The 26,960-nt window shown below is 41.4% G+C and overlaps 1 protein-coding gene, 1 long non-coding RNA gene and 1 pseudogene across 2 annotated transcripts in view; 1 reads left to right on the top strand and 2 right to left on the bottom strand.

The window, feature by feature from the left end:
• LOC126876382 (omega-amidase NIT2-A-like) overlaps window positions 1-26,960 on the top strand; it is a 398,341-nt gene that overhangs the window by 305,438 nt on the left and 65,943 nt on the right. The gene's annotated exons all lie outside the window — the stretch shown is intronic.
• Window positions 1,845-1,962, bottom strand: LOC126876402 (5S ribosomal RNA; annotated as a pseudogene).
• Window positions 6,073-26,960, bottom strand: part of LOC126876386 (uncharacterized) — a 65,563-nt gene continuing 44,675 nt past the window's right edge. Inside the window, exon 3 of the long non-coding RNA XR_007694156.1 lies at window positions 6,073-6,089. This is a non-coding gene — a long non-coding RNA (uncharacterized LOC126876386). The remainder of the gene's footprint in view (window positions 6,090-26,960) is intronic.

Consider the following 26,960-nt stretch of genomic DNA (forward strand, 5'->3'; position numbering starts at 1 on the left):
GTTTCGTCTTCTTGATTATCCTGTTTACGCCGCTTATTGCATAACCTGAGGCGTCTGTCGTAAGATTAAAGTGTTTGGAAAAATCCGGATATTGCAGAATAGGTTTTGTCATTAGCGCTGTTTTTAAATTGTTGAATGCATTTTCTTGATTCTCCGACCATTTAAAGGGGATGTCTTTGTTCAATAGTTGTGTTAATGGTTTTGCAATTTTGGAGAAATTAAGTATAAATCATCTGTAGTATCCCGCTAGTCCCAAAAACTGTTTGATATTTTTCGCTTTCCTTGGTCATGGAAATTTCGATACGGCTTCGATCTTCTGTGGAGCGGGTTTTACACCATCTTTACTGATTATGTGTCCCAAATAACTTTGTGTCGTAGGAACTCGCATTTATCGGGTTGCAATCGCAATTTGGCTGCATTTAGTATTTCCATTAACTCGTTAAATTTAATTTCGTGTTCGCGAGGAGATCTTGAATAAATCACTATGTCATCCAGATAGACGAATAGTTCTACTCCTTACAATCCTGATAACGCTGAGTTCATCAAGCGTTGAAATGTTGCTGGAGCATTTTGAAATCCAAGGGCCATTCTTTTGAATTGGAAGTGTCCGTATGGTGTTGAGAATGCAGTCTTGTGGGCATCCTCCTGTGTCATTCGAATCTGGCCGAAGCCTGATGCCAAATCGAATGTGGAAAAATATTTTGCACTTCATAATTGATCCAATATCTCTGTAGTGTTGGGGAGCGGATAAGCATCGCCGAACATTTTATCATTATGCTTTCGAAAATCAATAACTAGACTGCAATGTTTGTTTCCTTGCGAGTTTGGTTTCTTTGGCACAATCCATAGCGGAGAATTGTATGGAGATATCGATGGTTCTACGACATCAGTATCCAATAATTCTTGAATTTGACGATTTATCTCTTCTTGATGTACAGGTGGATAACGGTACTGTTTAATATTGATCGGTATGTCGTCCGTTGTGATTATTCGATGCTCTAGAATTTCGGTTCCTTCCAACGTATCTCCTGGGATTTGAAATCTACCTTGATTCCTCCGAATTAATTCTTCGACGATTTTTCTTTCCTCCTTGTTCAAGTGTTCAAGTCGCAATAATTCGATTATTTTGTCGAACCTATTTTCTTTTGATTTTGAAATTGCTTTGCAAGTCGTGCTAGGCGGCGAGCCGAGGTTCTCCAATTCTTTAATTAGCATTGTAGGTGTGATAAATTCGTAATCTTTCGATGTGGTATTTATTATTCTTGTATATCCTCGTCCCTTATGGTTCTTCGCACCTACATTACCAAAATAGACCCCCTTGATTGGTTCGATTTTGGGAATAAATCCCTCTTTTATCTCCGGATTTGTAATGTTAATCGAACATGGCACCGAACTTCGTTTCAGCACGATTATCTTTTTTCTTGTATCGAAGAGGATATAAATATTTCCCCACTTGATATGTTTTCGCTCGTAATCCAAACGAGCCTTGCATCCTGGGAAAAATTCGGATCGCAAGATTCCATCTTGATCGATCAGCAATGAGTCAACTATGTGAAAAATAACTTTTTTTTTATATATATTTTACGTGAAGGAAATCGGCACGGACGCCAGGCCGCTTCTGATAACCGTCCCGGCTGCGATCGAGAGAGGCCCGGGAACTGCTGTGAACGTCGCAACGGGGCCTCCCCCGCTGATGGGACGGTGTGTGGCCATTGTCACATCGCGCCTCGTCGCCGGAGCCGCCGTGCCAGGCAGCCCGGTTTCCCTACCGGACTGCTTGGCGGCCCCGAGGCCAAGCGCCCAAGCCCGAACCCCATGGTGGGCGCGGCGCGCCCGGCGCACTTCGCCAACGCCACACGGAATCCCAGGCGATCACCCATCCAAGTACTATCCCTGCACGCCGCTGCTTAACTTTCGTGATCTAACGGGAACGAGTGCACTCAGCGCGGCCAGGGCGTTGGCTACTTTCACTTGAACTGGAATGCATTTAACTATGTGTACTGCTTCTCCTGCGACCAAAGCCATGTGTCCTGGAGTTTTGGTTATTGCATACGCAAATTCACCAGGTAATATAGTTGCTAGACTTAATGCATTCTCTATTATTTTCTTTTCCGAGATGCATCTTAGTGTCAATATATCCTGATAGAGTGCCGTTATTTGCCTTCTGACAGTTTCTCTACGTAAATGAATTTTGAGTTAACGTATGCGAATATATCCAAATTTTCGACTGCTGTTTTACGTTTGCGTATAAATGTATTTCCTTTAGTCGTTTCTAGGAGAAAGAGCTTGGGGTGTTCTATGGATAACAGGGTGTATCCGCACAAAGGCTGTTCTCCAGCCTTGGTTGGCATAAAGGTTATTTCTTGAGTCGTAAAGGCAAAACCCGGTAGCGTCGGGTTGCTATTGGTTTTTATTTCTTGAATTTTTGTGGCGATTCCTTCGTACAAGACGTCATATTGGTCGAACTTACATAGGAATAGTGGATGTGGCTGCCAATAGGTGTATCCATCTTCTGAATCCAAACAAGTTCCTTTATTAATAGCGCATTCATTAAACTATTCATTAGACTTATTCATTAGACTAGCACTATTCATTAAACTTATTTAACGAATAGTAAGTTTAATGAATAGTATGATTTACGAATAATAAGTTTAATGAATGCTATTAACAACGTTTTTGTGTTTAAACGAATCCACGGTCAACGGAATAACTCTTTACTAAGCGTAGACTAATCTTAGACGCAAAAATACGATTGTTGAAAATGCTCGATGTGTTACTCTCCAAGACAATCGCACGAATGCCAGCCTCGTGGAGATTTTTCTCGCTGTACGATTGCATTTGCTTTCTATACTCGTTTGGAAGCATCGAGAAAGTTCCAAACGCCGTTGCTAGGCAGTTTCTGCCTGAAGTTTGATACACACTCGTTGGAAACATCGAGAAAGTTCCAAACACCGTTGCTAGGCAGTTTCTACCTCGAGTTTGATTATTAATACAATGTATGTCCCATTGTATCGGCACCTCCGAGGCAACATCACACGTGGCTAGGCCCGCTCCCGAGGCCGCATGCCGCCACTACCACATTTCTCGGAAAACCCATACAACCACTCCAGACCTCCGTTAGGCAAAACGTCCATCCCGTGACCGTGGCTACGTTCGGCGACCAATTATCACCTCGAACCCAATCTCGCTATCACAAATCTTGAACAATTACAGCTAGGGTAAAATCTAGGCTAGAGTAGAGGATGTTCCCAAAATTTCCAAGAAAAGGCTTCGGCTTTCCTTTCATCTTCGATATATATAAAAAACGATAGGCGAATGAACAATACTTTATTCAAAAGGCGAAGTTACACTTCAATAGCAAAATACAGACTGACTTACTTACTAAAGAACTGGGATCTTTGCCTCCTCACTATGATTCATATATCTCACGGGTGGGAGTTCGGTTACTGTCTATTCTCACCGCTATCGCATGACCAGGTGTTGTATGCATATCCTGAGGTCGGCGGATTCCTGGCTTCTGGGCGACGTTACAAACTGATCGATCCCCTGATTTCTGTTACGATAATAGGGGTGGTTCAATTGAGTTTACACTAAATTAACAGGTATAAATTAATGTTTATTTCAACAACTTCGTAAAGAGATAGTTACGCTGGTGCGTATGTACAAGTTAAGTAAGCGATTGATTTAAGGGTAGAAACCCGATAAAGGTATGTTGATTATTCTAACGATGAAAAATAAGTAAAGTTCTGTGACGATGCTCTGTCGGAGGAAAGCTAGTGATAGGTGTTTCTAACCATCGGATTTGTTGATGATAATGTTGGTTAGGAGAGCGAGGATAGTAGACATTGCTTCTGACTGAAATTGAACTTCGTATAAGTTGATGGAAATTTTATTGTATAAATCCAACAGAGTGTCGGTTCAAAGTGTTACAACAGAATAATGTGTTGAGCGCTAATTTAGGAGGGTTTTTATATGGAGGTTTTAGTCCCTTTGGAGGGGCTGTTTTGTTATTATTTCGATGGCATACAGGATGTTTCGTCTACTTTATTACTGTTTCTGAGCGGGTGGCCTTTCTTGAGCGTGTGACACTTCCACCGGCATGTCGGTTGACGTCCACGGTTCGGCTAGCGAAAAAAGGAATAAATCGTAAAACTAAAGGATCGTTCAAAATTGACACTTTATACATTCGTTCAAGTTTGTATAACGAGATTGCGATATTAATTACACTATGTTACGTAGATATTAGTCTATATTCATTATTTACCGAAACTGTAGTAAGACTGACTAAACTTCGATTTTGATGTTTTTTGCGTATGTCGTGCAAATCTATATTTTGAAAAATCTTTTCCTATCCATACAAGGACTGAAATTGCTTAATTTCCGAGATATTCGCGAAAAACTGCCGGTATCGCTTGAATGAATTCTGCCTATAGTTGTGCGTCCGTGCAACCTATGCGTAGGTTGCTACCGGATACAGTATTTTGTTCATAGTATATGTAGGTATGATAGGGGGAGATTGAAAGATTACGGGAGATTAAAAGATTACGGGAGATTGAAAGATTACGGGAGATCGAAAGATTACGGGAGATTGAAATATTATTTAACTGCCAGGTAAAGAGAGACGTCCGCTTGAACTCGCTGACTAAGCCCTCTTGTCTTCATGTAGGCATTCTCTGCAAACACACACATACATTCCTTTATGCAAAAACTGCCTAGGTCGAGTTCACCGTCAAGCCACAAAAACGCGTGTGCTCGGCAGAAACAGAATAAGCCGATGAACCACCAATCAACGAAATAAACTTGATCGTTACAATAGACAATATAGAGGAAATTTATGTCGATTTTTCCCTAACAATAAATAATGTCAATGTTTGCGTACATTTATTGTACAATTACATTATTTATATAAATGTTCTTATGCTGTACAATTACATATATGTCGAGTCAAAGTTCGAATCTGGGCCCGAGTCGTCCTCTTGGCGGAGGCTTGGGACAGGTAAGGATTCCTCACTGAAGCTATCCATTTTTTTACACTGAAGTTATTTTTATTGACACACACAAAAATGTTACCAGTTGACACAGCTCACAATGATCACACACTCGCGACATCTGTGACATCGTTCGTGGAAAAATAGGTCTCTCCTGTCTTCCTGTAACTGGGACAAAGACTGTTTATCTGTTGAAGGATTTTAGGTAACTAGATATTAGTGTTTATAACGGTCCTCGGGCTAGCCGATCACGTACTGCGAAGACGCGTCGGCATCTGGTAAACATCCTGCCCGGAGAATAGGATCTGCGTGTGGCGAGCTACGGGACAGAAACCGTTGGAATGTCTACTGCCACGTGCCGCTACAAATCTTTCTTTTAAGGAGAGCTATAGGGTTACTTAATGCCTTTGTTAGACAAAGCGTTCATCCCTTGACCGCGGCTACGTTCGGCGACTAATTGTCGCCTTGAGCCCAAGCTCATTATCACAAATCTCGAACAATTACAATCGGACTGGGTGACTACAATTGTTTAATTACAGCTATGGTAGATTCTAGATTACGGTGTTAAGGAATTTTTCCGAAATATCAAGGGAAGGCTCCGATGACCTTTCATCTCCGACATATACTGTAGCCTGCCACGTGATTCTAACGACCTCGATTGAATTTATGTGCAAGTGCAAGTGCATTTTACGCAGTTTATCAATAGTTAGCGACTATCTCCACTCGAATAACTCTACCAGTGCTATACAACTCTCGGGGTGCATGCCGTGATCGCCCACTCCTTATAATAATATCAAACAATCCCATTATTTACATCTACAAATTTAAGACCGTCGCAACAGAATACCCATCCACTAGGTAAACAAAACAAAATAATACACCCGCCAAGCACGAACGCTCTGTAGATTGTTATCATCTGTTCCATTCGTGCTTTATAGACTAAACACTCATTCGTTAGATATTTAATTATTAAATTCAAATTATAAACTGAATTTCAACCACTGTCTAATAAATACTGCTCGCAAACCATCTATCATTTCTTAAATCAAATATAAGAATTGTTTATTTTATAAATTATGTTGTGTGTCTAAACACAGCCCACTCAAACATTGTATCGACCGCATGACATTGATTGTCAACAAGTCCTATAAACTAAGATCTTTCAAATTTCTTTTGTTTTTGATAGACACAACCGCTAGCCGATGAGTTATTCCGGTATATTTGGCTTGTTCTTTGTTATTATACAATTACTGCCATTTTTTACGACTGACCTCCTTTCTCGTAGTGACACGACACTATGCTATATTTAATCAAAACTCATAATTGTAGCGATAAAATACTTCCTATCAATACAATATTATTTAATACAATAATATAAAATTTAAATATCCTGGTTTAGGGCTGTTAAAGGATATAGGTTTGGGTTTATTAATTAATCGATTCACGCAGATTTGATTTTCTCCAATATATTTGATCGCCTCGTACAACACGTCTTAACACACAGAATACACTCGGTCAATTAACACGTGGTCGACTTCTAAGACAAAAGAGCGTCGTTAGAAGTCGTACCAACTTAGCTTGTAGTAACTAGCGATCATGCCAACCTAACATTTTTCAACACTCCCCTTTGATCGTAGTTCCTACAAGCCCCATAGCTTTGGTGAAATACTGAGTCTTAACCCTGTTTAAGCCTTTGGTAAGGATGTCAGCGTCATTCTCAGGACTAGGTATATACGTATAATCTAATATCCCCTTCGACACGCAGTTCTTAACATAAAAGTAACGCACTTGGACGTGCTTAGAACTTTCGGCAACTACTTCATCCTTTGACCATGAAATAGCTCCGATATTATCACAGAAGATCTTGCAAGGGCGAGGGCAATATGACAATTGGCCCAACTCCCTTAACAGTAAGGAAATCCACACTGTTTCCCTTGCTGCTTCCTGCATCGTCACGAACTCCGCTTCGCACGTCGATTGAACTATGATCGGTTGTCTTTTAGACAACCAGGATATTGCACCACCAGCGAGTATGAAGACATACCCACTCCTGGATTTCCTATCTACCGTACAGCCCGCAAAATCCGAATCGCAAAACGCCTTCAAAGGTTGTCCCGTTCTTTGGTACACTAGTTTTGAGTCTTTGGTTTTCAACCGGTACTTGAATATCCCCTTCACTGCCTTCCAATCGGATACAGTTGGATTTGCACACCTTTGACTTAGTTTTCCTATTGCACACGCGACATTAGGGCAACTTACAGTGGAGACATACATTATATGCCCCACAGCTTGTTCGTATAATTTATTGTCGAATAATTTATTTAGCTAGCTGTGTCGACACTCCAACCTCATGAGTAATGTCAAACAGATCCAGCATGATCCAGATGGATAGAAATTGAGTGTCTACACCTAGCATTCTTACGTCTAATTTGTCCTTAATCCTAGTTTTGAATATTTCAATTCTTTTTCGGTAGCTCTCGAAATTGGACGATTAGATACCCGTAAGACAACAGAATGTAAATTTTCCGGACAGCCATAGTATCTATTGATAGCCGATCCCTGAAAAATATCCATTAACCCACAAAATAAATTTATCTTTTCCATTCCGTTCTCTAAAAGTCGCCAACACAATCCTGCGATTTATTTCAGATGACTTTTGGTATGGATTGGCATTGCCAATTAGTGGAGATGAATTGAAAAATTTCATCCAGTACTCACACTTACTTGCAATTTTGGAACCAAAGCCGCGGTTTCTGGTTCTAGAAGATTGAATTTTTCTTTTGCAATTCTTGCAAATAACACTAGTCGCTATCATCGAAAATACAGCAACAAACTTCAAGATATATTAACTAAGATCACTTGCAAATACTTCATTGTTATCTCTATTTTACAATTTTTTAGTTGATACGCTTGTTATTCGGTTCAGCAACGTGTATCATTCGAGTTACAGTTGATGTACACGCAGAACGCCATATTAGACCTGATGCAATTTTCGTGAACCCATCTGCTGCTATATACGTACTGCAGCTAGTTCTCATTACGAACGCTATCGCTATAAGGTTCATTTCATATCAAGCATTCTGTGCAAAGCAACAGTAATGTGTAATGTTGCCAATATTGAATCGCTTCTTTAAGAGGAAGGCATTCGAGATAGATTGCTTTCATCTTTGATTCTGTTTGGTTTCAGTTTTCTTGGGAAGTACGCAACCGCGTGCAACATACCGTTATCTTGGGGTTGTTTTAAAACGGCTCCTAAACCATCACCATTTGCATCTGTATAAATGAATATTTCTTTGTTTTGCTCATATGTTGCTAGGGCCGGACTTGAACAGACATATTCCTTGATCCTCTGAAATGATTTCTCACATTCTTCATTGCAGATGAATTTGACATTTTTCCTTAATAAGTTATGAAGTGGTTCCAGGAGTTTGCAGGCATCTTCCATAAATTTATAATAAAAATTAATTTTCCCCATTAATTGTCTTACATTCTTTTTTGTTCTTTGGGCGTTCCAGTTCGCCCAAGTCAAGAAATGTTTTTTCGGCTTTCAGCCCTTTTTTTCTCTTTTCCAAATCGCTTTCTTCCTTCCTTTAAATTTTTTAATCCTTTTTTTCTCTTTTTCTCTTTCTCTAGCTATCTGCACGATAGGCTAATCATGTCCACACATAGTTTGTTTCTACAATGTTTAATATAAAGAGAATGTCCCGCGAATGTGTACGAGAACATATGCCCAGCGAAGTGCACTGGTACCGATTCTCTAAACTGATAGATTCGAACGGACTTGAAGTGACTTGACGACTAGGCAGATAGAAAGGAGCGCGGTGTTATCGTTCGACGCTCTCTTAGAGTAGGTCGCGGGACGACCATGCAATTTCAAAAACTCGTCGTTCTGTCGATCACCCAATGCAATCCATGTCTTCATGACTTCAGCAGTGAGTGTTGGAGTAAGACGCCTTATCAGTGCATCAGTTGGCAAAACAGTTAAAAGACGCTTTATGAGAGATCCAAACATTCTGTTGATGGTGTGCATGAATATATAGGCTCCAAGACAGACGACAACGATACGAACTACAATAAGCTAAGTCTATGAAGGGAAGCTAAACGCTACGATTAAATTTTACAGATAACTCACACTTCATGGACATAACCGGAATAAGTTGCGATACGACGTAAGAGATCATATAATTAATCTAATGAGCAGTGCTAGTTAGTTAAACCATCAGTCCTCAACATTTATGCAAATTTCATGTACCCATGTTCTTGTTCGACCTGGCTTTTACATTGTTCCGAGATGATTGTTACAGTGTTCCCTCTTTTCTTTGTTTTTTTCTTTACTCTTTCCTTTGCTTGGCAGATAGATTTGATTATTATTTGATTATATAAATATAAATGCTGAAGGCTTTGCATCCTTAGACATCACTGATAGCGTTCCTACGTCCTTAGAAGTGAATAGTAGCGTTTCTACCTCTTATGATAATAGGGCTTACTACACAATGTTGATCGCCTGTTGGTCTGTTGGATCCTCTTGTATTATTCTTTTATTTTATTATTGCTTAGTTCGTGCCTTTCGGCTTTGAATGAACTTTCGGTTTTACATCTCTTACATCTCTTTTCCACTCTATTCTATTGCACTACCTTGCTAATTTTACCTCTAAAAACTAAAAGTAGAAACTACAAATTAGCAACTAATGACTAAAAAACTATTGCAACTTTGGTCTTTAGCCTCCTTGTTGTGCATCCTTCCTGTCGTTTGCCCTTCTCTTCTCTATTATTGCCTTCAGTTCTGTTAAACCTTCTCCAGTCTCATTTAGCGTTTTTCCTATGTCCTTTGGTCCTCCCGTTATTTCACATTCTTCTATTACATGCCTCAGGTCTTCTTTCCTTCTACATAGTCTGCATCTTTATCTCCCTCTTCTTTCTAGTATTCCCGTGCTTTGATCTCGTTTCCGCATCTGAATCTTGCCAGTATTTTTCTGTCCTTCCACTTCATCCTCCCTTCTAAGTATTTTGGTAATTTTTCATTGGTTATGTTTCTGTAGTGTATATTATACTTGGAATCCTTTATCCTTTTCTCCCTCTCTTCTGCTTCTTCCTTTCTTCTTTCTTCTATAATTTGGTCTGCTGTCATCTTTTCTTATTCCTCTCCTGTTTCTATCTGTATCCTTCCCATTCTCACATCTTCTAGTCCCTTCTTTCTCTTTCTTGTTCTTTTCCCTTCATGGCCATGAGGTGGGATGTCGTGATAGGTGCGGAAGAAATACTCAGATGTATTCAACAATCAATATTTATTAACAGTAATATTCGATGAGTACACTTGTACTAATCCCCATTTTCCTCATTTTCTCCTCCAGTTTCTCTCTGTTTAGTCTGTCGACCGCCGCTCTTAGGCAGGTATATAATTTCCCTCTTTCTTCACCTATGAGATGGATAGGTCGTGATAGGTACTGAAGGAACATTTGGATATGTTTAACAACCAAGATATTTATTCACACTTATGAGGTGACAGTCCGTGAAGGTGACCGTCCGTGAAGGTGCCCGCAAGAAAATACCCTTGATTTTCAACAATAACGTTTATTAGACTCTTAACAATTAACAACAAATAACGTTTAACCACGGTTAACGTTTAGCAACAATTAATAACAAGTAACGATTAAAACTAAACTCTCAAGAGTAGTTTTAACGACTCGTTTCTCTAATTGTGTTTGCTTCTCTTAACCTTTCGCACTTCGCGGCTCGGGGCAAAATGAATCTTTTTGGTTCAAAACCAAACAGATTCTTTCCTTTGTTGCCCCTCGATATCCCCACTACGCGCGCGTTTATCAGAAGTCCGCGACGGTTGCCACGTATGCATTCTACCGAATATTTGGGGAAAAAGTCGTAGGGATATCGATGGTACATTAGGCCTGTCGGCCTTACGCTTTGAAGGTATAGCGCTTTGTGCCGCGAAGCCGTTGGAAATTTCCGTGGTCGAGTGTCGCCACATCTAGCTGCTTGTCTGTGATGTGGTTTATTACATAAACCGTATCGGTCACTTCTCTTCCTTTTCTGAATCCGAATTGGCTCTCTCCGTTTCTTTTCAATCTCTGCCTTCAGTCGTTCGTCCAGTATCCCTGCATGGTAGTGAGTGGTACCATCCGCTTGATGCTCCGATCGAACGGTAGCCGTCTGTATGATGCGTCTGCGCCGGGTTGGACCTTGATGATTCTGCCCAGTGGCCATTGCATTGGGGGAACGTTGTCTTCTCTGAGAATGACGATGGCGCCTTCTCGTATGTCGTGACTGCCCTTACTCCATTTGTTTCGGATGTTCAGCTCGTTCAGATACTCTCGATGCCAGTGGCGCCAGAAATGTTTGAGTTTTTGAATATGTTGCCAGCTGGAGAGACGATTGGATGGAGTGTCCCTGAAATCTCGTTCTCGGAAACTTGTTAATGAATCACCGAAGTGACCGGGAGTAAGGACAAGAAGATCGTTTTGGTCTGATGATATTGGAGTCAGCGGACGGGAGTTGAGGATAGACTCGATTTCAATGATGAGTGTGTTGAAGTTTTCAAATGTTAAGAGCTCGTTACCTACGATACGTCTGAGATGTGGTTTGAAGGATTTCACTGCAGCCTCCCACAACCCGCCGAAGTGATGTGAGTTGGGAGGAATGAAGCGCCATTCGATCCGTCGGTCGGTTAAAAAGGACTGAACCTTTACCTTATGATCGTCGGACTGCAGAAGGTTTCAGAGCTCTCGTAATTCGTTGTTGGCGCCAACGAAGTTGGTACCGTTGTGTAAATAGAGTAGTAAATCGGCCGATTTGAAAGCCTCGTCTCCGATGCAAGGAGGTAATTTTGTCTGTGTTCTCCATTGGTATAGTAGATTGTGAAGACAATGCAATAAACGAGCTTACCTCGTGGTTGTGAGTTTAAATGTTACTCGTCACCGTGTGTGTCTCGTTTGACGTGTAAGACGTGTTCTTGCGGAAGTTGACCCTCTAGTTGTTGGCGCGAGGCTGCGTGGTTGCGTTCTTCAACCACCGGGTTATGCCTCTTCAAAAAACTGATGAACTCTGGCGTTACTGACTTCGCTGGAGTGGTAACGCTTCTGCTGCTGTTTGTGTTGGATTCACGTGGCACTGTATGGCAGTGGGTGTCACTGGCGTGCACTTTTCACTTGACACGTGATCCGGTTCGAAGGACCAAAATGATTCGACCGGTTACGTGTTCACACTTTTCACTTGCCACTGAATCCGGCTCAAGGGACCAAAATGTTACGATCGTTCGCGGAGAGACGCGGTCGCTAGGAAAACGCGTCAGCGAGAGGCGTAAATTCTCGCTACGATTCGGTTACTCGACGCCGCGAAATAGTCGTTCCCCTGTTTCGATTAAGATAATAGAGATGGTTCAATGAATGTAACACTGTATAATAAGTTATAAATCACAATTTATTCCAACAACTTTGTAAGGAAGATAGTTACGCTGGTGCGTATGTATAAGATAAGTGAGTGGCTGCTCTACGGGTGTAAGCCCGGTCAAAAGATGTTGACTGTTTGAAAGATGGAAAATCAGTGCAGTTCGGTGACGATGCTGTGGTGGAGGAAAGCTAAGGATGGGTGTGTCTAGCTCACGGGACCATCGGATTTGTTGATGACGATTTTGGCTAAGAGAGTGAGGGAAATAGGCTTCGTTGTTAATTGGTTATTTACTATGGTGGTGGGTGAAGAAGGATGCTAACCGCCCTCGAGATAAATTCCTGAGATTTACGGAGGGCACTTGAGACTATTGAGGGTACGCAGTAAGGATCCGAAGACATCTGGCTGCCATCTTGCCCGAGGTGTGTGGCCTGGTTTACAGTGTTGTCCGACGCAACATCTTCTCTCTCCTCCGTTATTTTCTCTTCCTCTCTATGCCCCGTTTTTCTGCCCTCTTTGTGCTCTGTCCCTTCTAAAATTTCCATAAAGTGATTTTTCCACTCTTCTTCGCTTATATCCTCATCTATACCATCTCTACTTCTTCTGTATTTATTTATATATTTCCACGCTTCTTGTTCTGTTTTGATCCTCTTTATTTTCTACATTCCTTCTTCTTCGTGTCTTTCCTTTTTTTGTTTACACCACTGCTTGAATGGCTTTTTCCTCTGTGAGCGCTTCTCTGCTGCATTTTCCTTTCATAAACTTTGTCATCTTCATTCTCATCTCTCTTTTCCTTTCTTTTCACTCCTTGTCGTACCACACTTTCTCCCCCATGCCCCATTTCCTTATCTTCACTTTCTGCTTAGGCATTGCTTCATTTATCTTCTTTTTGATTTCAGTCCACATTTCCTCTACTGTTCTTCCCTTGCAGGTCCAGCCTTTACATTCCTCCAGGTATTTTTCCACACTTTAGTTTGTTCATTCCCTTTTCTCCTTCTCTTCTTCTTTCTTTTCCTCACTTTTTGTAATTCCGGCCCCCTATTTCTATTTCTAACGGCATGTGGTCCGACCCTGTTCTTTTTCCTACTTTCATGTCGATTATTTCTTCTGTCGTCTCCTGATTTCCAATCACATAATCTATTACTGAGTTTCCTCCCTCCCCATATATGTCCACTCCTCCCCTTCTTTATCTCTTCCAGTGATTATCATCCAGCTTCTCTCTTCCAGGTACTTTAGCAGAGTTGCATGCCCAAGTACTTTTCTAGTACTGTTCTATCATTGATCCACGTAGGGCAGTGGTACAACGCATGCTCCGCATCATTTTCTTCAGCATTATAATCCCAGCATCTTGAGTGGGCCTCCTTATTAATAGCCTTACGATATACGTTAAATATTCCATGTCCACTCAAGTTCTACATGGTAAAGTCTTCAATATTCCTTCTGTACTTCTTTTAAAAATACAAGCGTGATTTATAAGTCTCCTTGTCCAATTATCCTCCCTGTAATATCTCCATTCTTCTCTCCACTTTTTCTCCATACGTTCTTCCACTGTCCTAATCCTTTCTATAAAAATTGAGGCGGTTCCTGACCTAGAACGGGTGTTATATCGCTCCTGTTATTCTACCCTTCTTATCTCATAGTTTTCCGCCTGCAGCTGTGTTTTAAAATATATCGATATAGTGCCCGTAAGCATACACAGTGCTGACACGTGTTGCTTGCTGTCTCCCGGTTCCAGCAATCCTGTTGTCGTTATTTTTAAAGATCAAACTACGTTACGTTTTGTTTCTTTCGTCGTGAGTGCTTGTTGTTTTCTTGGTAGTTTTGTATTTTTATTTTGTTTACCCGGAGTTTGTAAATAAAGTCCCGCGGGGCCTTGTTTACTTCTGCGATCACGAATCTTCGTGTAGTATTCAGGCCATGCCAAGTCGTAAATACGAACAACGTCTTCCTCTAATATCTTCCTCTAGCGTTGACTTGCTAAGAGTATTTTTATTTGCATATTGTTTCAAAAAATTTACCAATATCACGTTATTTAAACACCTATGGACCATATGCAGTTACCATTACTTCGCATCAATCAGTATAAACGTTATTTTGAAGTACTATTATATCATGTGTCACTGCATAAATCTTCTGATTTTGCTTCAGCATTTCTGTTGTATACAATAGTATTGGTGTGCTGTTTTAATCGAGATTTTAGTTCACATGGAACCTAAATCACAAGAATAATAAAAAAAGAAAAATGTTACTTGCTTCCGGATACGACGAAATAAACCACTACTTTTATGGCGTTTACGGGCCCAAATTGGAAAATATGGACGAATTTTGGATCTATGTTATTATCGTTTTTGGCTGAACCTTGCTTTAGGGCAAAACCAAAAATTAATCACTTTTTTGCAATCTATCAGTTTTCAAAACGGGGAAATGTAAAATTATGTAAAATTTGTGTGGTATTTTACACTTTATTTTAGCAATAAATTGGATTCTGGATCTTTCAATGAGTACAGTTTATGGAGCCACTGACTGCGCGTGGATGGTAATCATTTTGACCTATTGAGTCAAACGTGTTTGATTACATGTATTTTGTATACATGTATTTGGTTACATGTATTTGGTTTTTCATTCTGACGACTCAAGGACACTTGTATACAGCAAACCCGGATTAGTTCGATTACTTTTTTTAAAAAAAGGCTGTAATATTACTGTTTTTTCATACTCTTTTTTTGTTTTCGGCAAATTGAAGTGTTGCATAAGTAATCTATGAATTGAAATATTTATTCCTTTTTTTAATAAAAATCATTAATATTGCAAGTGCCTGGTCTTATCCGTATGTTCAGGTTAGAGAGTTCTCCCATTACTGGTGAGATCCACCTTGAAGAACGGTAAAACCTGTTGCTACTTGATGCGACCGGTACACAGGTGCTGAACCTTCTTTGGAACATGTACCCACCAACTATTTCTAATTTTCCATTCATCTTAAAAAAGTGGCAAATCCGAAAAATCGGATGTCCACCCTTAGGAACTCGCTTTTCAACATCGTTTCAATCATCGATCTGTAATAGAACTTTATTAAGTAAACTTATTTAAGTATTTTTCTACAAGTCTGTGCATGCATCCTCCTTTTTTTCCCAGAGCTGCCTTTATGCTCTAAAGAAACTTGGTTACATTAAGTTGAATCTCGAGACAGTTCAGTAAAAGTTCGCGTGAACGGCGCATTGCAACAATATCAGTGTCAAGGCCTGTAGGTAACAGTTTTTCCAATGCGTCCAAAGAATTCATTTGCGTTTTTTCACCACTGCGTTGTTTTTTCGCTCTCTTTTTATCGTGTTATGCACCTTTTCGCAGTTATCGAATGTTTCCTGTATTTATTTTCAGGGTGACGCTAGACGGCCAATTGTGTTAGTACGAACTAATTTTTTGCGAATATAATATACTCAATGTAACATGTATGCATACTCAGGAAATAGAATTCATTTAGAGACCAGCTAAGGATGGGGACAAAGATGAGGATTGTGCGAATTTTTATGGCGACGTCAACTCATTGAATGATATAATGGACATAAGCTCATTTGGCGCCAAAGAGAAATGTAAAATACTCTGAAGATGTTTTGCTTTGCATAGTCATATGGTATGCGTCATTGGATTCCGTAATTTCAAACTTGGATTTGTGGATTCCACACATTGAAAACTACAAAATTGCAGATAAAAAAGACAATGATTTTTAGTTCCCTACAGTAAAGTTCAACCCCATTTTTTAATATAATTGCCAGTTCTAATGCATAACTGATAGAGCAAGATCGCTACTTTGGAGTATGTTGCTATAAACAATATATTAAACTTTAATATTATATCCAAAATAAAATGTTTAACTCAGTAATGAAAAATATATAAAATAGCACGATATTGATCGAAGGGCTGCTCTGAAAAGATATAGGTTTGCTTTATCTCTAAGAGTCCAGGATTGCACGTTATTATTTTGTGATAGACGCTCTTGAGTTTGCAATCCTTCAATCATCCGCCTATAATAAGTGTACAATAACGATTATTCTATTTCCTAAAATAATATCAATTACTCATTCATTTTTTATGTTTATAATACACTACGCATGCTATTTGTATAATTAATTTGTTATTACTTCACGCAACCGCTTGCGCCCACCTTGCAGCGGTCGGCGAGAACTCTAACCCACACTTAAACCTAATAAATGATGATATTCTCTTTTTATTGAGCTGGTATATAAGTTATAGTAGATAAGTTATAGCAGGCATATGCTGCACATCGTATATGTAGTTATCGTTATCGTATATGTTGTGCCATTATTTTAAGCCTTTGCTCGCCTTACTCTCGTTTATAAACAAAAGGTAACCTACAACTAATACTGGCGTTCCCATTGCCAAATAGGCATAACTGTAGTCAAATATACTTTGTAGCGATACCGGCATTTTTTACGAATATCTCAATAAGGCCGATCCCCGGTTATATAGTCAGGCCGGAAAATATTCGGACACTAGAACAACTTTGATTTCTCTGCCCTGTACTTGAAATAAATACGGAAAAAACAACAAAAACATTTTGCAGTATACTGAACTATATTGCATAGGTCTCGAAGTAAAAAACTTTTGATTTAAAAGAAAGCGTTTTTTAAATATAAGAAGTGTTGAAAAATGTGAATTTTGGTGTTATAAAAATATCTGAACATTTTATAAATTAATGTTAGAAAAACTAATATGGCAATACTATTTTTCATAAAAGTCCAATATTTTGTCCGATACCCCTTTTGTTCAATAATGTGTTAGTAGACGATTTTCCAGATGTTGAAGATTATTTTTTATTAATAATCGATACTGTAATTTATTTCTCTATTAAATGAACTTTCTTCAGTGTTTATTGTTATACTTTTGTATGATTGTATTTTTTACTAATTGTGCGACGTAGTTTATTCTATAGGGACGGTCGTGCTTCTGTGAAACACTCGTTATCTTAGTTTGATATCTTAAATCTGTAATGCATTGGAGCATTCTCGTAAATTTTGAATTCACTTTCCGTCGATCTCCAGAAGAATGGAACGTTTCTTCAAGTTCGCTGTTCATTTTATTTCAGGAATCGTAATTAATGGATTGCGCTTTATTTCGCGAACGATACGAATATCTTGCCGCAGCGTCATTTTGCGTTTTCTACCCGTTCTTGGCACATCTTCAGCGAAACATCTCTCTTTGACTGAATCACATGGCATTCTTTTTTTTTCTAAGCTAGAAAAATTTACGGAATGTCCAGCTGAACAAATTGTAAACTACAAATTATTTATTATTTATTATTGCTTAGTCCGCGCCTTTCGGCTTTGGACGAACTTTCGGTTTTACATCCCTTATACCTATTTCGCTTCTTATATATCTACCTCCCCTCTTATCCATTCTATTATATTGCACTCCCTTAATTATTCTATCTCTAAAAACTAAAACACTAGAAAAAACTAAAAACTAATGACTAAAAAACTATTGCAACTTTGCGCTTTTGCCTCCTTGCTGTGCTTCCTTCTTGTCGTTCCGCCCCTTCTTGTATTACCCTTCTCCTCTCTATTATTGCTTTTAGTTCTGTTAGTCCTTCTCTAGTCTCATTTAGTGTTTTTTCTATGTCCTCCCGTTATGTCACATTCTTCTGTTACATGTTTCAGGTCTTCTTCTTTCCTTTTACATAGTTTGAATCTTTTTTCTCCTTCTTCTTTCCAGTATTCCTTTGCTTTCCACATCTGAATCTTGCTAATATTCTTCTGTCCTTCCACTTCATCCTCCCTTCTGAGTATTTTGGTGATACTTCTTTGGCGATTGTTCTGTAATGTATGTTATATTTGGATTTCTTTATCCTTTCCCCCCTCTCTTCTACTTCTCTCTTTCTTCTTTCCTCTATAACTTGGTCTGCTATCATCCTTTCTTGCTCTTCTCTTGCTTCCATCTGGGTTCCTCCATTTCTCACCTCTTCTGGTCCCTTCTTTCTCTTTCTTGCTCTTTTCTCTTCTTGGCCATTTCCCCAGTTTCTCTCTCTTTCCTTTATGCACTCCTTTACTAGTTCCTTTTTTGATACTAAGGCTTTCTCGTCATACCTTGCTGCTCTTTTTAATGCTTTTTCTTTGATTTATGTTAGCTTGCATTCTTCTATCAATATATAGTGATAGAATTTGGTGTTGTCATATCTAAACCTAAGATCAATTTCACATATCTTCTTTGTATTCTATCCAGTCTTTCTTCCATATTCCAGCCCCATACCAAACCGAAAGTCCTCAAACTACAAATTAAATAATAAAAAAAGCATCTTTCTGACTCCCATTTTCGAGAGCTTATATTTTCCAGGCATTGCAGACAAGGAATATCCTTTTTTTCTTCGCTGAGAGATCCTCAATCTCTATAGTTCTCTTAGTTCTCTACTGCTTACCATAACCAATAAAATATTACCGTTATTATTCCAAGGTAGATTATAAATACCGATAAAAGTAGCGCAAGTGTTCTAATATATTTAAAAAACAGTTTCACAATAAATATTGCAATAGTTCTTTACAAAAAACCAATAATTATGCAATCGTTGACTTATCTTCCGACGATGGAACTCGTTCTTTCTACATTTTTGACTTGTATGAGTATGAGAATTTTTTGCCAAAACAAATGATATATATATGTCGGAGATGAAAGAACACCGGAGCCTTTGGAATTTTGGATAATCCCGCAACATTGTAACCTAGAGTCTACTATAGCTGTAATTGAACAATTGTAGTTATTCAATCCGATTGTAATTGTTCGAGAGTTGTGATAATGAGCTTGGGCTCGAGGCGACAGTCAGTCGCCGAACGTAGCCGCGGTCATGGGATGAACGCTTTGTCTAACAAAAGTATGGAGTAATTCTATAGCTCTCCTTAAAAGAAATATTCGTGGCGACACGCGACAGTAAACATTCCAACGGTTTCTGTCCCGTAGCTCGCCACACGCAGACCCTATTCTTCGAGTAAGATGATTGCCAGATGTCGATGCGTCTCCGCAGTACATGTTCGGCTAGCTCGAGGACCCGTTATAAATCTTAAGATTTAGTCAACTAAAGTCCTTCAAACAGACAAACAGCCTTTGTCCCAACTACGGGAAAATAGGGGAGACTTATTTTTTAACGAGCGGCGTCTCCCACTAGCAACTTTCCCTCGAGGGCGGCTAGCATCTTTTTCTAACCACCGATATGGAGATTGACCAATTAGCAGCAACGCCAATTTCCCTTACTTTCTGAACGAAGGCTTTTCTCGACGAATCCGATGATCTCGTATCCTTAGACACACCCCATTATAGTTTTCCTCTGTGGCATCATCGGGACGGGAAAGGCATTCTCGCTCGCGATCTCATTGATGAAAGGAGTAACCCTTTACGACCAGTGAATATCACGCATCCGACTTAGATTTTGTGAGTACGTTCATCTATCATCCCGTCGACCGCGGATTCGTTACTGAACCTAGGATCATTGTCATTAGTTTCTCGAGTACCTAACTACCACGGTTACTTGTCCGGTTCTATAATAATCGTATTTGCACTAGTCAATGTCTTCTCTATTGCATAACGACAACGTGTAACCCAAACGAAGATTCGTTTCACGCCCCTAATTCTAATGTAAACCCGACATATATGTCGGAGATAAGAGGACACCGATGCCTTCCCTCCGAAACCTCGGGTAAATCCATAAAAACATTGTAATTAAAATCTACAGGTGTAATTAAACGTTTTGCCGTCACTCTACCCAATTGTATTCGTTTGAGACTTGTGACAATGAGCTTGGGCTCAAGGCGACAATTAGTCGCCGAACGTGGCCGCGGTCAACGGGACGATCTCTCCATCTAACAAAGGCATTGAGTAACCCTATAGCTCTCCTTAAAAGAAAGATTTGTAGCGGCACGTGGCAGTAAACATTCCAACGGTTTCTGTCCCGTAGATCCTATTCTGCGGACAGGATGTTTACCAGATGTCAACGCCTCTCCGCAGTACGTGATCGGCTAGCCCGAGGACCGCTATAAACACTAATATCTAGTTACCTAGAATCCCTCAACAGATACACAGTCTTTGTCCCAGTTACAGGAAGACAGGAGAGAGCTATTTTTCCACGAACGATGTCTCCCACTAGCAACCCTCCCTCAAGGGCGGCAAGCATCCTTTTGTAACTACCGATATGGAGATTGGCCAATTAGCAGCAACGTCAATTTCCCTTACTTTCCGAATGTGTGATATCCCCGACGAATCCGATGATCTCGTGTCCTTAGACACACCCCGTCATAGTTTTCCTCTGGCGTATCACCGGGACGGAAAGTCATTCTCTCTTGCGACCTCACCGACAAAAAGGGATTAACGCCTTACGGTCAGTGAATATCAACACAGAATCCGACTTAGATTTTTGCGAGTGCGTACGACTACCGTCCCGTTGTCCGCGGACTCGTTATCGAACCTAAGACCATTGTCACTAGCGTCGCGAGTGTGTGGTCATTGTGAGTTTGTGTCAACTCTGTAACAATTTCGTGTGTGTCAATAAAAATAACTTCAGTGTAAAAGAAAACATGGATAGCTTCAGTGAGGAATCCTTACCTGTCCCAAGCCCCCGCCACGAGAACGACTCGTGCCCAGACTCGGAACTTTACTCGACATCAGAAGTGGGATCCGAACATACGTTGTCGATGCGGGATCATAAGAGCATCGTACGTGAGCTAATCCGATCGCTAACGGGGAAGAAGGGACACTTGGTAACCAGGGTAACGTTACCGCGCTTTAACCCCGAAACCGAGAACGCTGATCCAGCCGCCTGGTGCGCGGCCGTTAGCCTGCTTATGTGAGACCACCCTCTGAAGATCACTGCGCTATATTCTGCGTTGAACCGCGCCCTGGAGGGTCCGGCAGCGTATTGGCTTACGCAAATAATGGACGGCGAAGAGATCACATGGCCAGCTTTTAAGGAACAATTCACCGCGCAATTCGGTGGCCAAGAAACAGCAGCCTCTTCGTTAATCAAGGTATCCAAGGAACTACAGCGGGAGAACGAATCATCAGGGGCGTACGGAAACCGTCTTATCTCCCTCCTGTATTCGAAGTGGCGTAATTCGACGATGGAGGAAGTAGCTACCGCCACCGTTCTCTATCTAATGGGCTTGCGCGATAGACGCTTTAGACGACTAGCACTCACGAGTGATATCAAGTCGGTGAAACAATTTCAAAAAGAAATGAAGCCTTTCCTCTACGAGGAGAGGCGGACATCTCCGCCACGGAGGCCATCATCGGGCCCCGGAAATAAACGAAGCAAGTCTCCCACCCCCCGGGAAAAGTGCCGCCACTGCGGTGCATATGGACATACGATATCTGAATGCCGCAAAAAGATGAGGTTGGAATCGAAGAAGGACCCCCGACGCCTGGAGGAAAGCCGACCGACCGCTTCCCCAAAAACATCGTGCTTCAAATGCCATAAGCCAGGACACATCGCGCCGCATTGCCCGCTGCTGCGAGAAGGAAAACGCCGTCCTGAAGAAGAGCATCGTGTCGATGCCTGCGTGGTGGAAGCCCCCACCGGTAGATTAAGTCAGCGGGGTGAGTCGTTCCCATTCTATTTCGATTCTGGAGCCGAGTGTTAGCTAATTAAAGAGTCTGCAGCCTCGAAATTGTCCGGCAAAAGAACGACTCACGTAGTAGCACTGCGAGGAATAGGAAACACTTGTATTAAAAGTACGTCTCAGATTCTGTCCACCGTAGGTATTAACGGTTTTACATTGGAGATAACTTTTCACGTCCTTGCGGACAGCAACCTAAAATACGATATCATGATTGGTCGTGAAATTTTAAGCCAAGGTTTTGACGTAAACATTACACGAAACAGCGTTGATATTTGCAAGAGCAAGGTCGTTAACGTTTCTAGTAAAGTCGCGGAGGTTGCGGTCGATATTAACGAGGTCGACACCGACGTGATTGGTAACGATAAAGATCGATTCATTTCCGTTCTCGAAGGTTTCAAAGAATCATTCATTATGGGCTTCCCGCGTACTCGCGTAAGTACGGGCCAGTTAGAAATACGGCTAATTGATCCTAACGTCACCGTGCAAAGAAGCCCTTACAGGCTTAGCGAGGAAGAGCGCAGGATAGTACGTGAGAGGATAGGAGAATTAATTAGAGCAAAGATCGTAAGGCCTAGCAATTCGCCATTCGCGAGCCCCATGATACTCGTGAAAAAGAAGGACGGCACGGATAGATTATGCGTAGATTTTCGAGCACTAAATAAAAACACCGTCGCGGATTTATATCCCTTACCCCTCATAGCAGATCAGATCGCGACATTACAAAACGCGAGATACTTTATTAGCCTGGACATGGCCAGCGGGTTTCATCAAATTCCCATTCACCCGAACTCGACAGAGTATACCGCGTTCGTCACCCCCGACGGTCAATACGAATACGTAACGATGCCGTTTGGATTGAAAAACGCACCCTCCGTGTTTCAGAGCGCCATTCTCAAGGCCTTAGGCGACCTTGCTTATTCGTACGTTGTGTTTACCTGGACGACGTCTTAATTATTGCCGACTCGATAGATCAAGCGCTAGGGAGATTGCACACCGTGTTAGATACGCTCGTAAAAGCCGGATTCTCCTTTAACTTTTCGAAATGTTCCTTTCTAAAGACATCGACACTCTATTTGGGATATGTAATTCATAATGGAGAAGTCCGCCCAAACCCGGGTAAAATACAAGCCCTGAGTTCTTTACCTGCACCGTCGACCGTCACACAGCTTAGGCAGTTCATAGGTTTGGCCTCGTACTTCCGAAAATTCATTCCTAGATTTTCACAAGTAATGAAACCCCTGTATGCACTTACGTCTAGTAGCAAGAATATAACTTGGACAGATAGGCACGAACAAATAAGACAAAAGGTAATCTCCGTCCTGACTGACGCGCCAGTGCTAATGATATTTGACCCCAATTACCCCATCGAATTACATACGGATGCCAGTTCGGAGGGATACGGGGCTATCTTAATGCACAGGGTCGAAGGTAAAAATAGAGTGGTGGAGTATTACAGCAAAAGAACGAGCCCCGCGGAATCTAGGTACCATTCGTACGAATTAGAAACTTTAGCAGTTGTAAACGCCGTCAAGCATTTCCGTCACTATCTACACGGACGAGAATTCCTTGTTGTCACCGATTGCAATTCTTTGAAAGCATCCAGTAATAAGGTACATTTAAATGACAGGGTCTGCAGGTGGTGGGCTTACCTGCAAAATTTTACCTTTGACAATATGTATCGGGAAGGTAAACGAATGGCCCACGTAGACTTCTTCTCGCGGAACCCCGTAAACTTAGATTACCGTGCGACCAGCAAAATTGTCGAGAAGGAAATTAACCTGGCCGAAATCTCCGGCGACTGGCTACTAGCGGAACAACGTCGCGACCCACAGATTCCCAAGATCGCCAATAAATTACAGAACGAAGAGCTCGCGGAAGACGTCGCGAACACGTACGAAATACGGTCCGGCACACTTCATCGTAGAATACAAAGAAAAGGCAGAACTCTCTGCTTGCCCATTGTCCCGCGAGGCCTTAGGTGGTCCGTTATAAGCTACGTGCACCAGTCCATTATGCACTTAGGGTGGGATAAAACGCTGGAGAAGCTCTACGAGTATTACTGGTTCGAAGGAATGGCGAAGTATGTTCGCAAATTCGTGGAGAACTGTCATTCTTGTCGAGTTTCAAATGCAAGCTCAGGAAAAATACAAGCGGAATTACATCCTATACCTAAGACCAGCATACCTTGGCATACGATTCATGTGGATATAACGGGTAAACTAAGCGGTAAAAACGACTCTAAGGAGTATGTCGTTGTGTTAGTCGACGCCTTTACCAAATTTGTATACTTGTACCATACCCGTAAGATAGATTCCTTAAATACCATTAAAGCATTAAAGTCCGCCATATTTTTATTCGGCAGTCCCTGCCGGATAATAGCGGATCAAGGAAGATGCTTTACGGGTAAAGAGTTCCGAGATTTTTGCCAAGATAGGAACATTAAACTCCACCTAATAGCAACCGGTGCTAGTAGGGCCAATGGACAGGTAGAGCGTACTATGAGTACACTAAAAAATATGTTCACGACGATAGAAACGACCGGGCGGTCTTGGCAAGACGCGATCGGGGAAATACAATTGGCTTTAAATTGCACCACCAACCGTGAAACTAAATCAAGCCCGTTAGAATTGCTGATCGGGAAAGCAGCAAGGCCATACGGCTTAACGCTACCCGATAATATAGAGGAAAAGACAATAGATATCTCCGATGTAAGGCGCCAAGCCATAAAAATATAGAGGCTAGTGCCAAGTACGACAAGGACAGATTTGATAAAACTAAGGCGAAAGTGGTTAGGTTCAACCTCGGCGATTTTGTGCTACGGAAAATTGAAGAGAGAAACCAATGTAAACTAGATCCGAAATTTAAGGGTCCATTTAGGATAGCGGAGATTTTGGAGGGGGACCGATATATTCTAAAAACGTTAGACGGCAAACGCTCTTACAAGTATAGTCATGACAGGCTGAGAAGGATGCCAGATAGTCGCATTCCTGCGGATTTGGACGTTGCTAGTGGTGGCGAGGACAGTGACCCGAGCGATATGAGTACCCCGACCCCCGAGGGTCATTAACGCAAAGCCAGGAAGCCGAAGCGGTCGTGTACTCACATGCACTGCTAGCGGCAACGCCATGAAGCTGAAGCGGTCGTGTACTCGCACGCACAGCCAGCTGCAATGTTACGAACCTCAATCGGTCGTATTTTCGCACGCACCACCAGTGAAACTCTGTGCGGTCGTGCGATCTACAAAATCAAGATTCATCTGGGTGCAAAATCGCAAATAGTCCGTCACGCCACTACGACCCGACTGATAAACCACAGGATGCAGCTAATATTTCGAATACGAATCATAATGTTAATAAATCTGACCTTTTATTTTTGTTACCGAAACCTCTAGCAAAATCCTGTTGTCGAACTGGACCCTTGGTTTATTTGACATTTGATTAAGTTGTAAATAATGTTGATTGTACCAAATCTAATATTAGGAAAAATCAATATTTTAGCTACACCCGAGGACGTGTGATAGTCAGGATGGCCGTGTCGGAGATAAGAGGACACCGATGCCTTCCCTCCGAAACCTCGGGTAAATCCATAAAAACATTGTAATTAAAATCTACAGTTGTAATTAAACGATTTGCTGTCACTCTACCCAATTGTATTCGTTTGAGACTTGTGACAATGAGCTTGGGCTCAAGGCGACAATTAGTCGCCGAACGTGGCCGCGGTCAACGGGACGAACTAACATCTAACAAAGGCATTGAGTAACCCTATAGCTCTCCTTAAAAGAAAGATTTGTAGCGGCACGTGGCAGTAAACATTCCATCGGTTTCTGTCCCGTAGCTCGCCACAGGCAGATCCTATTCTCCGGGCAGGATGTTTACCAGATGTCAACGCCTCTCCGCAGTACGTGATCGGCTAGCCTGAGGACCGTCATAAACACTAATATCTAGTTACCTAGAATCCCTCAACAGATACACAGTCTTTGTCCCAGTTACAGGAAGACAGCAGAGATTTATTTTTCCACGAACGACGTCTCCCACTAGCAACCCTCCCTCAAGGGCGGCTAGCATCCTTTTCTAACTACCGATATGGAGATTGGCCAATTAGCAGCAACGTCAATTTCCCTTACTTTCCGAACGTGTGATATCCCCAACGAATCCGATGATCTCGTGTCCTTAGACACACCCCATTATAGTTTTCCTCTGTGGCATCATCGGGACGGGAAAGTCATTCTCGCTCGCGACCTCATTGATGAAAGGAGTAACCCTTTACAACGAGTGAATATTACGCGTCCGACTTAGATTTTGTGAGTACGTTCATCTATCATCCCGTCGACCGCGGATTCGTTATTGAACCTAGGATCATTGTCATTCGTTTCTCGAGTACCTAACTACCGCGATTACTTGTCCGGTTCTATAATAATCGTATTTACACTAGTCAATGTCTTCTCTATTGCATAACGACAACGTGTAACCCAAACGAAGATTCGTTTCACGCCCCTAACCCTAATTCTAATGTAAACCCGACATCAGAAGTGGGATCAGTGCCGGTTATAACAGTGCAAGAGCTTACGACCATCGTGCGCGAGTTAATTCCGTCGCTGGTGCAAAAAATCGAGTGTGGAACCTAACAATTTTTCGACTCCGCTGCGTCGCAGCTACCAATCTGATTATGGGGGAAAATCCTTTACAAAGCAGTGCCCTGAATATAATTTCAATACCGAGTGTCGAATCGACTTCTACGTAGTGGAGGCGCCAACTGGTAGATCAAGCCATCCGGGTGAGTCGCTTCCATTTTACCCCGATTTCGGAGCCGAGTGTTCGCTAATCAAAGAATCCGTAGTCTTGAGAATTTCTGGCAAAAGAACGATTGATATATTAGTAATGCGAGGAATAAGAAATATTGGTACTAAACGTATCGCCCAAATCTTGTCCGTTGCAGGTGTCGGCGATTAGAGATAAACGTTTCA

Source organism: Bombus huntii, unplaced genomic scaffold, assembly GCF_024542735.1.
Source record: "Bombus huntii isolate Logan2020A unplaced genomic scaffold, iyBomHunt1.1 ctg00000073.1, whole genome shotgun sequence".
NCBI lineage: Eukaryota > Metazoa > Arthropoda > Insecta > Hymenoptera > Apidae > Bombus > Bombus huntii.